The sequence below is a fragment of the Somniosus microcephalus genome, chromosome 16 (assembly GCF_052327205.1).
Source record: "Somniosus microcephalus isolate GS21.2 chromosome 16, FLI_Smic_1.0, whole genome shotgun sequence".
NCBI lineage: Eukaryota > Metazoa > Chordata > Chondrichthyes > Squaliformes > Somniosidae > Somniosus > Somniosus microcephalus.
Genome location: NC_141002.1, coordinates 93,260,093 through 93,267,349, shown reverse-complemented (window position 1 = coordinate 93,267,349; position 7,257 = coordinate 93,260,093).

Genomic DNA, 7,257 nt, shown 5'->3' with positions numbered 1-7,257 from the left:
GTCTGTCCAGTCCTGTTAGAATTTTATAAGTTTCAATGAGATCCCCTCTCATTCTTCTAAACTCCAGTGAGTATAAGCCCAATCGACCCAATCTCTCCTCATACGTCATTCCTGCCATCCCAGGTATCAGTCTGGTGAATCTTCACTGCACTCCCTCCATGACAAGAACATCCTTCCTCAGATAAGGATTAGCAAAAACATACTCCCAGGTCACCAGGGGACACATTCAGAGGTAGTTTATTCTGCGTAAAATTGGCACTGTAGGACACCTGATTGATTGTCAATCCCGCATGCTTATACCAAAAATAGATTCACAAGAGGGAAATAACAACAGAAAATGCTGGAAAAACTCAGCAGGCCCGGCAACATCCGTGGAGAGAGAAACAGAGTCAACGGTTCAGGTCGAAACCCTTCATCAGGACTGAAAAAACACAGGAAATGAAACAGGTTTAAAGGCCAGTTTGGGGACTGGGAAATGGGGATGAGAGAACAAAAGAGAAGTGAAGAGACATTAAGAGGTATTCAAAACCAGACGAGATGGTGATAGGACTAGTGGAGACAAAAGACGGCTCTAGATGAGGTGTGAAATGCGCTGGCAGAATGGGAGACAGCTGCCATGTGGGAGAGAAAAAAAGGGGGAAGGGCACAAACCAAGGTGTGGATAAAAAATATATATAAAAATGTAATAGAGGCCGAGGTTATGATCTGAAATTGTTGAACTCAATATTGAGTCCGGAAGGCTGTAAAGTGCCTAATCGGAAGATGAGGTTCTGTTCCTCGAGCTTACGCTGGGTTTCCGTGGAACAATGCAAGAGCCCGAGGACGGTGAGGTCTGAGTGGGAATGGGGCGGTGAATTAAAATGACAGGCGACCGGAAGCTCGGGGTCACCCTTACCGACTGAACGGAGAGCGATCACCCAATCTGCGTTTGGTCTCCCCAATTCACAAGAGGGATCTCAGGGCAGTTAGTCTGTGGCCAAGCTGCCTGCTTTATATCAAGAACAAAATTGGCCCGTAACTTCCGATAGGAGGCTTCCTGCGTGCGGATGTCCCCTATCGGGAAAAAAATCTACGCCCTTACCTGAGGGCTCCTAAGGTCCGGACTCTTCTGCTCCTGGGCCTCTCCTGGCCCGCACGCGCAGAGGCCCAGGTATCCCAGGGGCGCAGGCGGTTCGCAAGCGCCCCTGGGATTACGTGGGCCAGGCGAGCCAATGGGAGAAGGGAATCCCCCTTCATACTTTTGACAGATAGATCTGTCCAAAAAAAATCACGTTTTTAAAAGGAATTAAAATTACATTAAATTAAATAATTTAAACAAAAATTAAATTTTTTGAAAACAATAATTAAAGTTTTTTACGGGGCTAAAAATAAACTTACCTTTTTTAAAAGTACTTTTAAATTTTAAATGAGTGAAAAAAAATGTTTTAAAAAAACTTTTAAAAACTCTTATGCTGGTAAAAGCAGGCCTTACGCCTACTGCTTTTACCTGACGTAAGATAAGGGTTTTCAGTGGGCGGAGGTTCTGCAGAAAGCGGAACTCTCCCCCCGCTGAGGCCCTTCTCCAGTGCAGGCGGAGCATTCTTGACAGATCGGAAGTGCCGGTCTTCAGCGCATGCGCTTGGCATGCCTAAAACCGGCAGTTGCGAGGTCCCTACAGGTGTGTACACAGCGCGTACACACCCGTAGGGATCGGAAAATACGGGCCAGTGTGTCTCTTTCGCCTTCAAAAAAAAAATGCCATGCAGCACATCTGCCTGTATGGGCTGGCCCTCTGCCTCTGGCCACTTTGAGCCGTGGCCTCTTTACAGCTGTGTCTCAAAAGAGTCATCCTGGAAAGAAATCGAGACATCCTGTGTGGTCTGTCAGTCGATTCAATCAATCGGTAGCTATCAGTTAGCGAGAATAGGAGTCCGCCATTACAAAAAACAGTTAGGAGCAGTTATTGTTAAAAGCGACTATATCCCGATTATCCCTCTCTAAATGCACATTAGTCACGTAAGAAAATCATGTGAAAGCAATTTTGAGCCACTGAACTTGTTTGGGAGATCACTAAACCGGTGATTATAAAAACTGCTGTAACATCAAACAACAACAACAACTTGTATTTATATAGCGCCTTTAACGTAGTAAAGCGTCCCAAGGTGCTTCACAGGAGTGTTATAAGACAAAAAAATTGACACCGAGCCACATAAGGGGAAATTAGGGCAGGTGACCAAAAGCTTGGTCAAAGAGGTAGGTTTTAAGGAGCGTCTTAAAGGAGGAGAGGGAGGTAGTGAGGCGGAGAGGTTTAGGGAGGGAATTCCAGAGCTTAGGGCCTTGGCAGCTGAAGGCACGGCCACCAAGAGTTGCGCGATTATAATCAGGGATGCTCAAGAGGGCAGAATTAGAGGAGCGCAGATATCTCAGGTGGGGGGTGGGGGCGGGTTGTGGGGCTGAAGGAGATTACAGAGATAGGGAGGGGCGAGGCCATGGAGGGATTTGAAAACAAGGATGAGAATTTTGAAATCAAGGCGCTGCTTAACCGCGAGCCAATGTAGGTCAGCGAGCACAGGGGTGATGGGCGAACGGGACTTGGTGTGAGTTAGGAAAGCCTTGTCGAACATCATAGAATCATAGAATGATACAGCACAGAAGGAGGCCATTCGACCCATCATGCCTGTGCCGGTTCTTTGGTAGAGCTATCCAATTAATCCCACTCCCCCTGCTCTTTCCCCACAGCCCTGTAATTTTTTTTCTTTCAAGTATTTATCCAATTCTCTTTTGAATGTTACTATTGAATTTGCTTCCACCACCCTTTCAGGCAGATCTTTCATTGTTATAGGAACATAGAAAAATAGGAGCAGGAGTCGGCCATTGGAGCCTGCTCTGCCATTCAATATGATCATGGCTGATCCTCTATCTCAATACTATATTCCCGCTCTCTCCCCATACTTTTGTGTCTAGAAATCTATCTATCTCCTTCTTAAATATATTCAGTGACTTGGCCTCCACAGCCTTCTGTGGTAGAGAATTCCACAGGTTCGCAACCCTCTGAGTGAAGAAATTTCTCCTTATCCCAGTCCTAAATGTCCTACCCCGTATCCTGAGACTGTGACCCCTCGTTCTAGACCCCCCCAGCCAGGGAAACCATCCTCCCTGCATCCGGTCTGTCTAGCCCTGTCAGCATTTTATATGTTTCAATGAGATAAATAATGTGAATAGCTTTAACATAGTTTGTTCCTTTGTGTCTGCTTCATTTGTTTAAATTTTTGATGTTGTTCACTGCAGGAAGCGTGAGGCAGACAGTGTGCGGGAGTTCAAAGATAATACGGATAAATGCACATTAACTCAGGTCTTGTCATTTTATCTGTGCCCGTTAATGCGTAACCCTCACACTGTCAGCCTTAGAAAAAGAGGATATAAACATGGAACATCGGAACTGTTGGATGAAAAAAGACTGAGATCCATCTAGTTCACCTTCCACCATCCTCGTAGTCACATGACACAATGATAATGGAGTTGCTAATTATAGCAATCAATCTCTCTCGATTAGTCTACAACAGACCCAGACACGAGGTGAGGAGAACCCCCAGTGGTGGAGAGCTTTGGACCCAAAATCACCTGTTCCTCCCGAGCCTGCTACACTCACCACATGTCATGTCTCAAATGACTCATACACTGTATCTCGAAATGTTATTTGCTGAAAGAATTTGCCTTTGAATGAATCAATACTAACTGCTTCCACCGTCTCCCGAGTGAGCCTGTTCTGTAGATATATAAGTACATATATTAATCATAATCCTTTGCAATTATTTAGAATTTTTTTTTAATGTGTTTCACCGGTGAGACTTCCACTTTGAGTGTCTGTAGAATTCTAGTTAAAATATTTCAGAGAGCACTCCAGGCAGAGTGAATATGTTCACAAGAGGTGCATGAAAAGACACATAAAAGCACAGCATTGAATGAAAACAGAGTACAATGAATGTTCCCTGGATGGGTCTCAAAAGAGAATTCCCTCATCCAGGGCGCCTGTCCTGAAGATAAAGTCCCTCGGGTGTGGCCGGACTTTACAAGCGTACGATTAAATGGACAAATGGGCCCATTCAATGATGCTCACTTGCATGTAGCATGCTCGATTAGATAAACACAAGACCAAGAACAGTGTGTGCTGGAACTGTGAAATAACAACAGAAAATGCTGGAAATACTCAGCAGGCCAGGCAGCATCCGTGGAGAGAGAAACAGAGTTAACGTTTCAGGTCTGGGACCCTTCATCAGAACTGGAAAAAGCTGGAGATGTAACAGATATTAGGCAGGTGCAGAGACAGGGGTTGGGGGATGGGGGTTAGGAGGGGAGGAAGGAATAGAAAGAATACCCTGTACTTTTGTAAGAGGCAGGAAAGATAAAATGTTGAACTGTATTCAGTCCCAGTATTGTTCAGCCACAATTAGTGACTTAGGCAGCCTCTTCTCCCCAACAGTTTCATCCGACGGTCTGATGTTCGTCGTCTTTACCTAGAATTATATTAGGTGCAAAAAAAAAGGATAAAACGTTAAACATTTCAATTGAACTCAATTGCTGTAATGAAGCACAGAGATTGTTTCTATTTGTCAAATAATTGATGAAGTAATTCAGACAGTGCGCCACATGGAATGTGGATTTCTTTCTGTTGTTGCTGCTCGCGTTAACATTCCTATTTGAGCCATGTTATTTCTTCCAACATATTATTCAATGGCGCATCGAATATTTTGTCTCTCTGTATTATTGGGCCAGAAATTCGGGTCGGAGGCGAGTGCAAGCTGCACTTGCCTAGCGCGCCGGCCGTTGAGCTGTGGGCCTGCATGGGATTCCGATCCTGGGCCTCCTCCAGCTGCCGGCGCGCAGTGCTTGCGTATCCCAGGGGCGCAGTTAGTTCGCAGCGTCCCTTGGGATCACGTGGGCCATGGAGAGCCAATCGGAGCAGGGAATCTCCATTCATAGATTGGCCTAGGAGGACCTGTCGAATCTATGAATAGAGATCGGCCCCAAAACCCAAGTAAAACTTCAAATAAATTTTACAAAAAACATCACATTTTTAAAAGAACTATAAATTACATAAATTAACTATTTTAAACAAAAATTTAAATTTTTGAAAAAATTTATTAAAGTTTTTAACGGGGCTAAAAATAAACTTACCTTTCTTTAAAGTATTTTAAAATGATAAACCTGTGGAAAAAATGTTTTAATTTTACTTAATTCACCACTTACCTTGTTAAAAGCAGGCCTTGCGACTGCTTTTTTCACGCGCAACTGCTAGGGACTTACCCGCACGGAGAAACCTGTAAAAAAATGGAAAGTTCCAGGCGTACGCGCTGCCTCTCCGGCGCACGCGTTTGACCTGTGAACCCCCGGACTTCAAGGGAACGGAAGTTCTGGTTTCCAGCGCATGCGCAGTGCATGCATGAAACCGGCACTTCCGTTGGCCTTACGGGTGAGTACACAGCGCGTACTCACCCGTGGGGACTGGGGACCCTAATTTCTGGCCCCATTAATGATTCAGTTCAAATGGTCTTGCCCAATGGAAGAGAGATGTTTATGCTCAGTAGTGCTCAATGGCGTTCGTCGAACCAAGGCTGAGGTTTCAGACTTTAATCAGTGTGCCTGTTGTAACAAAAGCCACCGCCCCATTCAGATTCATTACATTGTGCTTTCCCAGAGCAGCGAGCAGACGCTAATCCATATACCAGCGCTAAGCACCGGCTGAAATGCGTCTGAGATGCCACAGGTAAGAGTTTCTTCTCTGGCCCCCTGTCAGCTGTGGCTCAATGGGGAGCACCCTCACTAATACGATAGCAAAATACTGCGGATGCTGGAAATCCGAAATAACAACAGGGAACGCTGGAAAAACTCAGCAGGCCAGGCAACATCCGTGGAGAGAGAAACAGAGTTAACGTTTCAGGTCGATGACCTTTCATCAGAACTGTAAAAAAGCAGGAAATGGAAAGCAGGTTTAGGGGCTGGGAAAAGGGGGAGGGGATGAGAGAACAAAAGGGAAGGTCAGTGATAGGATAGAAAGCAGGAGAGATTAAGAGACATTGAGAGACATTAAGAGATATTCAAGGCGAGAGGAGGTGGTAATAGGACAGGTTAAGGAATAAAGGATGGCTCTAGATGGGGTGTGAATTGCGCTGGCAGAATGAAGGACAGCTGTCCTGTGGGAGGGAAGAAAAGAAAACAAATTTAAAAATGTGGGAAAAAAATGATAGGAGCCGAGGTTATGATCTGAAATTGTTGAACTCTATGTTGAGTCCAGAGGGCTGTAGAGTGCCTAATTGAAAGATGAGGTGCTGTTCCTCGAGCTTATTCTGAGCTCCTCACCTTCTGAGTCAGGAGGTTGTGGGTTCAAGTCCCACTCTAGTAACTTAAGCACAAAAATCTAGGCTGACACTCCAATGCAGTACCGAGGGAGTGCTGCACTGTCGGTAGGTGCTGTCTTTTAGTTGAGATGTTAAACCGAGGCCCCGTCTGCACTCTGATGTGGACGTAAAAGATCCCATGGCACTATTTTGAAGAAGATCAGGGGAGTTATCCCCGGTTTTCTGGCCAATATTTATTCCTCAATCAACATTCACTAAAACAGATTATCTGGTCATTATCACATTGCTGTTTGTGGGAGCTTGCTGTGTGCAGATTGGCTGCTGCATTTCCTACATTACAACAGTGACTACACTTCAAAAAGTACTTCATTGGCTGTAAAGCGCTTTGAGACGTCCGGTGGTCGTGAAAGGTGCTATAGAAATGCAAGACTTTCTTTCTCTGTGCAGGGTTATTTACCTGGTGGCATCACTGAAGAATGACCAATCTTGGGACTTGAGGAATGAAGACTTCTTGCCTGAACCCAAAGATGGTTCTCTATAATTCTTGACTGATTTGGGATCGTAAAAGGAAGAGGGAGTATCTGCAGTCAGTCTGATTCAGGCCAGTTGGCAGCCACCTTAACTTGGATAAGTTAATCCCCGCTACAGTGTCACTTTTCTCTTCAATCTTCCTTGGTATCTTAAGCTGAGCTTGTGAATGTATGATCCAAGAAAACATCCAATGATAGGTGATGGTCACCTGAGGAAGTGAGCTTACAGGAAGAGAAGATCATGGGGGTTTTGTTAAAGAGCCCTTAAAAGTGATCAATCATCCATTCATTAATTATATATGCAAAGATTACAAGGTATTCTCTCCACTGCTCTCTTTCTTCACTGCTCGAGAAGCCGAGCATCAGCCATTATTGCTCTGAAACTTGCTGAC